Source organism: Dendrobates tinctorius, unplaced genomic scaffold (genome assembly GCF_039654945.1).
Source record: "Dendrobates tinctorius isolate UK_male_01 unplaced genomic scaffold, ASM3965494v1 ptg000205l, whole genome shotgun sequence".
NCBI lineage: Eukaryota > Metazoa > Chordata > Amphibia > Anura > Dendrobatidae > Dendrobates > Dendrobates tinctorius.
In genome coordinates, this window is record NW_027361872.1 from 2,435,608 (window position 1) to 2,445,988 (window position 10,381).

Here is a 10,381-nt window from a genome sequence, read left to right on the forward strand (position 1 = left end):
GTGGAGTATCAGACTCTTACACTCTTTCCTATTTATACAGGTAGCGGAAGAAGCTCCAAGCTTCGCTACAGACCTGAGGCAATTAATCAGGACTGAAATAAAAGCCCTATCAAAGGAAGGTTCTTCTAAAAGAAGACGAGCTAGTGTTTCAGGCTCAGAGTCTTCAGTCGGCCCTAGGAAGGAAGATGTCTCCTCAGAGTCCTCGGCCTCCTCTTCTTCCGAAGAGGATTCCAGCCGGTTCTGCTTTCCCTTGGACCAAATGGATAAATTAATTAAAACCATAAGGTCAACCATGGGGGTAGAAGAAAAAAAGACAGAACTGTCTGCTCAGGACATTATGTTCGGGGGTCTAGACCCCAGAAAACAAAGGACTTTTCCACTAAACGAAAAAGTCCAGAGCCTGATTGACAGGGAGTGGAAAAAAACGGAAAAAAGGGGTTCTATGCCGCCCGCTTTCAAACGTAGATACTATTGGGTCCTCAAAGGGGTAAGTCGATGGGATAAGGCCCCCAAGCTGGATGCAGCGGTAGCTAAAGCCTCAAAAAAGTCATCTATACCCTTCGACGATATGGCCTCCCTTAAAGACCCCCTAGATAAAAAGGCAGATTCCTTTTTAAAGGGCACATGGGAGATGTCAGCAGGCGCCCTAAGGCCAGCAATAGCAGCCACGTGCGCAGCCAGATCCATGATGGTCTGGCTGGATCAATTGGACTCTCAGCTAAAGGATGGAACCTCGCGAGCCTCCATCCGTAAGTCTCTACCAATTATCCAGAATGCTGCTGCCTTTCTGGCAGATGCCTCGGCGGACTCAGTAAGAATGGCGGCTAGGTCTGCAAGCTTGTCTAATTCGGCCCGAAGAGCCCTCTGGTTAAAATGCTGGCCGGGAGATATCAAAGCCAGGTCCCGTCTCTGTTCTATCCCCTGTGAGGGTGAATACTTGTTCGGCCCCGTCCTAGACGAACTGTTAGAGAAGGCCGGGGATGAGAAAAAGAAATTTACGAGTCTGCCGAATACATCCTGGAGACGTCCCTTTTCTAGGAAAGGGTATTCCCGCAGGAGACAGGCCAGAGATCAGAACAGATGGGACAACAAAAAAACCAGATGTACGGGCTTCATGTATGGAGGAGGGGGGCACCAAGAAGGTCCATCACGGGATAATAAGAAGCCGCCCCAATGACTAGTGGCTCCGGTAGGAGGAAGATTATCTGCCTTCTACCCGGCCTGGGCCAAAATCTCGAATAGCAGCTGGATACTGGGGGTGATAGCTACAGGACTGCACCTAGAGTTCGCCTGCGTTCCCCAAGATCGGTTCAAGGTAACTCCACTCAAATCTTCCCCGCTAGAACAAGCTGCCCTGGAGACCGAGGTCCTCGAGCTGCTGGACAAAAGTCCTGACGAGAGTTCCAGAGAAAGAGAGGGGGAATGGCTTCTATTCCCCCCTGTTCTTGGTCCGTAAACCGGACGACTCATTTAGGGCTATATTTAACCTCAAAGCCCTCAATAAATTCCTGGTTGTACGTCCATTTAAAATGGAAACAATCAACACCGCAATAAAGATGCTGTTTCAAAACTGCTTCATGGTGGTCCTAGATCTGAAAGACGCTTACTATCATATCATATACCCATAGGTCTAGCACACCAATCTTTCCTTAGACTGGCGGTTCAGTTGGATGGGTCAATCCAGCACTTCCAGTACGCGGCCCTACCCTTCGGGGTGGCGGTTGCGCCTCGAGTATTCACCAAGGTGATGGCAGAAGTGATGGCCCATCTGCGCGAGCTAAACATTCTAGTCGTCCCCTATTTAGATGACCTCCTTATAATAGGCAGTTCAGCCGAGCAGTGTTTAGAACAGTTACAGAAAACAACGGCGGCTCTAGAGCGGTTGGGATGGCTACTTAATATCAAAAAATCCCGTTTGCAGCCATTAAAAATTCAACAATTTCTAGGCCTAACCCTAGATTCAAAAAAACAGGAATGCCGCCTGCCCCCAGAGAAGCTGCTGCACCTGCATGGCCGGGTCCTGAACGCCTCCAACAACCCCTCCATGTCCCTCAGGAAAGCCATGTCCCTGTTGGGTTCCCTCTCATCCTGCATTCCCGCAGTCCAGTGGGCCCAAGTTCATACGAGAACTCTACAGGGCGAAGTTTTATGGTATCCGAGGATTCTTGGGGGTAACTTAGAAGGTCGACTGACCTTATCTAGAAACACAATAGAGTCCCTGGAATGGTGGCTAGAAAGAAATAACTTGTCTAGAGGGGTCCCTTGGGAGTATAACATTACCCGCGTGGTCACCACGGATGCAAGTCCTTCCGGTTGGGGGGCACATATGGAAGAAATTCTGGTCCAGGGCCTATGGGAACGAGATCAGATACAAATGTCTTCTAATTTGAAAGAATTAACAGCGGTAGTACTCGCAGCTAAAGAGCTCCTTATGTATCTACAGGGCTATCACGTACGAGTTCTATCGGACAATCGAGTGGCCGTGGCCTATATCAACCACCAAGGCGGAACTCGATCCAGAACTCTGATGAAGGTGGCAGGACAGTTGTTCCAGCTAGCAGAGCGTCATTTTTTATCTCTCACGGCTCTTCACATAAGAGGGAAAGAGAACATCGCGGCAGATTTCCTAAGCCGCAATCTGTTAAAACGAGGAGAGTGGGCCTTAAACACCTCCATTTTCGTTCAGATTGTGCAGAGATGGGGTCAGCCAGAGGTGGATCTATTCGCCACCAAGGAGAACTCGAAAACGACACAGTTTTGCTCCCTAAACCCCAGGGAGACTCCTCTGGCAGTAGATGCGCTTCTGATAAAATGGGACTTCAGGCTAGCCTAGGCCTTTCCTCCCCTATCTCTACTTCCTCTAGTGTTGAGGAAGATCAGGAAAGACAGGGCAAGGGTCATAGTCATCGCCCCGTTCTGGCCCAGAAGAGCATGGTTTTCGAACCTCAGGATCATGCCGGTAGACGATCCTTGGGTTCTCCCGGACCTTCTGTCCCAGGGCCCGGTCTTCCACCCTCAGGTGGCTGGCCTACATCTCACGGCGTGGAATTTGAGCGGTCACTGCTAGAAAGTAAAGGCTTCTCTCCAGACCTAATTGACACTCTACTAAAAAGTAGGAAAGTAGTGACAACTAAGATTTACGTCAGAATTTGGAAAAGGTTCCTCGAAAGCTCAAATGTAAATACTGGTGATTCCGTCCCCATAGGCCAGATCTTGGAATTTTTACAAAAAGGGCTGGACTTGGGTCTCTCCACCAGTACCCTTAAAGTACAGGTATCTGCCTTAGGGGCCCTCTTTAGCTGCAACATCGCGGCTAATTATTGGGTCTAAAGATTTATCAAAGCAGCGAGTAGATCCAGACCAATAGTAAAGAATAGACTCACGCCATGGGATTTGAACCTCGTCCTCACAGCTATGACAGAAGCGCCATTTGAACCCATCTCGTCGGCCTCTATTAGGAGCCTGTCCCTCAAAATAGCTTTCCTAATAGCCATAACGTCAGCCCGTAGGGTAAGCGACATTCAGGCATTGTCTAGGTGCCCACCTTTTCTTCAGGTAAAGGAGGATAGGGTAATACTTAGACCCGACCCAGCGTATTTACCAAAAGTAGCCTCCAGCTTTCATAGGTCGCAGGAAATAGTCCTTCCATCCTTCCTCCCTAAACCAACTAATGAGAAAGAGGAGAAGCTACACACTTTAGATGTTAGGAGATGCCTCTTGGAGTATCTAGCGGCTACCGATCCCTGGAAGAAAGACAATGCTCTCTTTGTCTCCTACCAAGGCCCTAGGAAAGGTCTTAGGGTGTCCAAAAGTACACTAGCCAGGTGGATTAGAGAAGCAATCTCGTTAGCTTATGCCTCAAAAGGTAGAGTAGCTCCGGAGAAATTGAAGGCGCATTCCACCAGAGCCGTGGCAACCTCGTGGGCCGAGAGGTCGGAAGTCTCCATCGACCAGATTTGTAAGGCGGCCACTTGGTCCTCTCCGAGCACTTTTTATAGTCATTATAGACTAGACTTGGGTGCCTCTGCAGACCTCTCCTTCGGTATCAGGGTTCTGCAGGCTGTAGTCCCCCCTAAAGTAGTGATTACTCTCTGTAATTCTCTCAGGTGGTGCTGTCATGGACGACCGAATAAAGTCTTAGTTACTCACCGGTTAACGGTATTTTTCGGAGTCCATGACAGCACCCATAGATTCCCTTCCCTTAGTTAATTTGGGTGTGCACGTCTTCCCTTTGTACATATCCATGGGTGATAAAGATTTAAGTGTTGATATTGTTGTACATATAATTATGCATTAACCTTGGAGGTCCTCTTTTTATACTCAGTAATCCAACTGATGCGTGGGAGAGGTGCCGCCCTTTTGTATCTGTAGGTTTTCCTGTTCCTAAGAAGGGCGGATCCCCTCTCTCAGGTGGTGCTGTCATGGACTCCGAAAAATACCGTTAACCGGTGAGTAACTAAGACTTTCTCCCGGACAATGGTTGCACTGCTAAAGACTGAGGTGGTGTTGCTACCCTGCTAACGAATGGAGTCTCACTGCAACCCCTAGAGGGGGGGGACAGTGACCATGTTGCAAAAATTCAGACGCAGCCAGATTGAAACATGCTTGTTGTGGTACCCTAGGGGTTGGTTAAAAACCAAAGTAGTAAATGTCACCCAAAAAAAAAAAACAACAGCCCTGTAAATTATCTATATGATAACAATGTATAAATATATTGACAGAGCTGGTGACAAATCGTACACTGTAGTAAAAGCTGTTATGAAGACTAGTAATGGACAAGAGGTGAATACTATAAATCAATGTCACCAGTAAACTCTACAATGAAATGCTCATCCTCGCCTAACAGCGGAGGTTGGTGCACTATATGCAGCGGTGACTGGATGTTCCTACACCCTGGGTGAACCTAGGCTAGAAGTGAAAAATTACAAGCTTTGATACCATGAGGGTGCTCACCAGTGTCCTCTAGTACATAAAATTAGATATCAATTGTACTTGTGGAGTACCTCAATCTCGAGGGCAAGTCCGAACGTTAATCCATCACTTGCACCATATGCCTGACGCATTTGACTTTAAACAAAGTTCATCTGGAGATTTTAACATTAGAAAATAATGAAATTATTTCTGATACTACAGTAGATTAATCCCCTGAGGAGCTTTAGTGAGGGCATGCACAAGTTGTTTCAGAGCCTAGGTACCTCTTGCAACTAACTAGTATAAAATTCAACTATGAATTTCTCCAAATTGGCAAAATGGATTTTTATAAGGAAAGTAAAGCTTTAATCAGTATTAAAGCGTCTTCAGGGATCTTTCAGATGTCTGCGATCATCGGTCCAATCACGGATCACAATGAAAGGACTGACAGCGCATCTCCTGAACCAAGCGTGAGGTCCACCATAGACATGCAAGAAGCGGTCAAGCTCAGGTCGAGAGATGCTCAGCCAGTCCATGCATTTGATTTAAGTTTGGACTGATCAGACATGTGAAGGAGCTCTTGTATATACAGGTGCATCTCACAAAATTAGAATATCATCAAAGTTAATTTATCTCAGGTCTTCAAAACAAAAAGTGAAACTCCTGTATTATATAGTCATTGCAAGTAGAGTGATCTATTTCAAGTGCTTATTTCTATTAATGTTGATGATTATGGCTTACAGCCAATGAAAACCCAAAAGTCATTACCTCAAATTAGAATACTTTATAACACCAGCTTTAAAAATGATTTTAAAATCTGAAATGTATGTTCAGTAAATGCACTTGTGGCGCCCCTGAGGCTTGGTCACCACAGAGGTACTGCTCCTTCTCCTAAGGTGTGGTGCTCCACCATCCAGGTAAGGTGGGAACTCCTTTCCACACTCCAACACTCGCAACCCACACAACAGGGTAGTTGTGCACAACCACATTGCGGCTCAGTGCTTAGAGAGTAGCAGAGCACCATTAGTGGTTCCCTGCTTGGAACACTGGATGTGCTGGGAGGTGGGTGGAGTTAAGATACATAAAAGAGTGGCAAAGTGTAGGATGAGAGGTTCAGTCTGGCAGAAGGTCAGGCAGATAAGAAGTCACTCAGACAGGAGTGAGGATACCTGGAGGAAGGAGTGCTGCAGCTGCCTCAGTGATCTGAGCCAGCTGACACGGGAAAGGAAAATGAGAAAGACGTAGAACTGAAACCTAAGCTTCCATAAGAGAGAAGAACAAGTATGGAACGAAGGAGTAGGAGAACAGAGGATGTGGGTTGGAAGAGGAACTCTGCCTATAGGTTCTCAGCGCAAGGCCGGGGCCCGGTCCCCGAGGTTGTATGGACACTAATGGTTCTGCAGCAGACACCGGTGTAGTTGGCTGTAAATGCGCTACTCCCATCTTAGACTTGGGGCACAACAGCAGCACGGATAGAGAGCCGGGACTCAGGAGAAGGGAGTCCCTGAAGCAGGCTACAGCTGTCTGTCATACAAGTAGAGTTCTTGGGAACATCTGTAAAGAGGAACTCCAGAGTACCACGGTACTGGAGATCTTCACACTTAAAGGCGCAATAGAGGAGACGTTCAGGAAAGGTACATGTTGGCGGAGTGTTGGAGGGGAGCTTTCCATCTTGCCTGGAGGTTCGCTGAGTCTCTGACCCGGAGGACACGGCCCGGAGGCAGGCATCCTTGTGTACCGCAGACTGTGAGTAAAGCTTTGGAACTGCAAGCCCTGGTGTCCTCCATTCATTCTTGCGCCAACCCGCTCAGCACCACGACATCTGGGTACCATCCTCTACACTGCCTGCGCCTCTCCTCATTCATTGCAACTGCTCGGCTCTGGGGCTACAGCTTCACCTGTGGGGAGCTGCGCCATCTATGCTGCAACACACCACCAGCCCCAGAGGATCCGTGTGCAGCGTCGGCCTAAGGCTGGTTTCACATTAGCGTTGAAACAACGCTGCGCACTGCGTCGGTAAGCCCCGCCCCGATCCGGCTCCCTGCCCGCCCCATCCGGGATCATCGCCTACTATCGCATTTGCACGCATGCGCCGTCAAAAGTGCGTAGCACGCTACTTTCACACTGGCAGCGCATGATCTGTGCACCCTATGCTAAAGATAGGGTGCGCCGATCGCATGCGTGCAAATGCGATAGTAGGCGGTGATCCTGGATGGGGCGGGCAGGGAGCTGGGGCGGGGCTTACCGACGCAGTGCGCAGCGTTGTTTCAACGCTAATGTGAAACCAGCCTAACATCTCACTTGCCGAACACCACAGGTGGCATCACGAACTATTCCATTCCACTTAAACTACATTATAAACTCGCTGTGATTACTTGGGCGCCCAGGGCCACGGACCGGGTCACCGCTGCTGTGACACATCCCCCTGACACCGGCCCGGTACCATGTACCCCACATCCCTGGGAGGGCAACCCACACTTAATACTTGGTTGGGCTCCTTTGGCATCAATTACTGTATCAATGCGGCGTGGCATGGAGGTGATCAGCCTGTGGCACTGCTGAGGGGTTATAGAAGCCCAGGTTGCTTTGATAGCAGCCTTCAGCTCGTCTGCATTGTTGAATCTGGTGTCTCTCATCTTCCTCTTGACAATACCCCATAGATTCTCTGGTTAAGGTCAGGTGAGTTTGCTGACCAATCAAACACAGTGATGCTGTTGTTTGTAAACCAGGTATTGGTACTTTTGGCAGTGTCGACAGGTGCCAAGTCCTGCTGGAGAATGAAATTTCCATCTCCAAAAAGCTTGTCAGCAGAGGGAAGCATGAAGTGCTCTAAAATTTCCTGGTAGACGGCTGCGCTGACTTTGGTCTTGATTAAACACAGTGGACCTACACCAGCAGATGACATGGCTCCCCAAACCATCACTGTTTGTGGATACTTCACACGACCTTGGAAATCAAGGTCCCAGAGTCTGAAGAAAGAGTGGAGAGGCCACAATCTTAGCAGCTTGAGGTTTAGTGAGAAGTTTCCACAATCCGTGATAGTTTGGGGAGCATTTGAGTACATATACAGAACATACATTTCAGTAGGCCAACATTTCAGATTTTAAAATCATTTTTTCAAGCTGGTGTTATAAAGTATTCTAATTTACTGAGATAATGACTTTTGGGTTTTCATTGGCTGTAAGCCATAATTATCATTAACAGAAATGAACACTTGAAATAGATCACTCTGTTTGAAACTTATGTATGACAATGGTCTAAATGGGACCAAACTTTCCCTACTCCTATTACCTGAATGAATCCTTTAACACTTAGTAATCTCGATATAAGAAAAGCTGTTTTAGTTTTGCCTCTGACATAACTGATCTTGTATCTACTATTTGACATAGGGTTAGATCTGTAATGACACTCATTATACTCATTTGTGTGTTTTTATGTTCTTTATTGCTATTATTCTATTGTACAATCTTGTATTCTACATATTTAGGCGTTGGCAAGATACGTTTGTAAAATGACATCATTAATGCATGTTTTGCATTTTCTATACATGATGTCAACTTGTAATTTCCCTACTTCCCCTTATCTTTCCTTCTCTTGCCATTCCCATCCCTCCCCCCCTGTCTTCCCCTCTCCCCATTGTTTAAAAGAATAAAATCTTTGGAAAAGAAACTTATGTATGACAGTCATTACACTTTTTGCATTGAAGAATTGAAATAAATTAACTTTTTGATGATATTCTAATTTTGTGAGATGCACCTGTATATGCCATTAGTTTGGGGTATAAAATCCAGACAGGTTGTGTTTAGGCTTTTTCCAGGACATAAAGTTCAGGACACAAGTAACAGCAAGGGAGACCCAAGGAGAGCAAAACTGATTCCACAGGAATGTTGACAGCACATGTGTGTATAAGCTTTTTTTTTTTTTTTTTTTTTGTATTTCATCTGGGGCAAGCATGGGGTATGAAAAGTTGTTGAAGTAGTGGAGAACTTATTTAAAATGAGTAGGATTCATCTGAGGTCATTTTGGTGCAGGCACATGGATTACTGCTACCTACATTCATACAAATAAATCAGTTGTAGAAATTTGTGTAGCTAATCTGTGTGTAATACTATAGTTGGTGCGAAACTGATCCACACAACCTGGTCCATTGGCCATGACCGCAATCTGTGGAGGCTGAATGGGAGCCGTGAGATCCACTTCTTACCTGACAACATCCTTGGCTCTAACCATCGCTTGGCGTGATATTACATGTGCGTCACACCTGATGTCGGGGCAGGCCAGTTACTCAGAATAAAAGCCAGGGATGTCAGGTAAGAGGCAGTTTTCAAGATTTCTGGATGAGGCCATTGGACTGAGTCCTGCGAATCAATTTGCATCAATTGTATTCTTTCCAAGAATAAGAAGGCTAAATTAATAATAAAAAAAGTTTAAGAACCTCTTTAATGACCTGTATTAGCCATGTTCTGTCTATTAAGTAAATTAAAATTTGGTGGTTTGGATTTCCTATGACAAGTAGTGTTATCATAGATGCAATGTCAGGTAAGTCAAAAATACTGATGTATTCAAATGGCATCCATTCCTACTGAACCTGGAAGGGCACTGACAGGATTACTAGGAACTTTGTAAGGTTGATGAAAACTGTGACTTATCATATTGATAGACCTATTTTGGCCGGGATCATACATGCGAGAAACCTGGACGAGTCTCGCATCGTAATACCCAGCACTGCCACCGGCACTCGAGAGCAGAACGTGCAGCTGCATAGAAAAACGTTCAGCTGCACGCTCCACTACCGAGGGCCGGGTACTGATGTGCGAGATTCGTCTGAGTTTCTTGCAAGTCTGACCCCGGCCTTTATAACGTATCTGCACTGTGTGAAACAGACCCTAAAATTAAGTTATATTTCCGTCAAACTGGCCTTTAAATGCTTGTGAATAGGCATGCAGGGCATTGCACATGTAAGGTTCGGTCAGGACTGTAGTCGTGGCCGAGGACACCTGAGTATTAGTGTCTTGGCCTCCCCTCACAGAAAAATAATGTCCACTAGGCCGCATACCTGCGTCTCCACGTCCGGCTCCATCAGGATCTTCCCTATGTCGCGGGGGACCCTCTCCAGGCAGATTTACATTAAGTGAGACTGTCCATTTCAAGTTTAACAAGAACATCTTTACTGGGTTCGTTACACAGCACATCCAAAGCTTTCAAATCCAGCGCTGGAGTGGTGCCACTAATCTTCGTTCCCTTACCCTTGCATTGCACTTACCAGCCACCATCTTTAGCTGTTCCCGCAACGGCTCCAGGCCCGTGCCGCCATCTTGTAACCACAACATCTGACTCTCCGGAAGACAGAGGTAAGGCTATGTGCACACGTAATTGGAAGTGCTGCGGATTTTTCTGTGTGGATTTTGAGAAATCCGCAGGTCAAAATACCTGTGGTTTAGCCCTGCGGTTTCACACCTAACAATGGTGA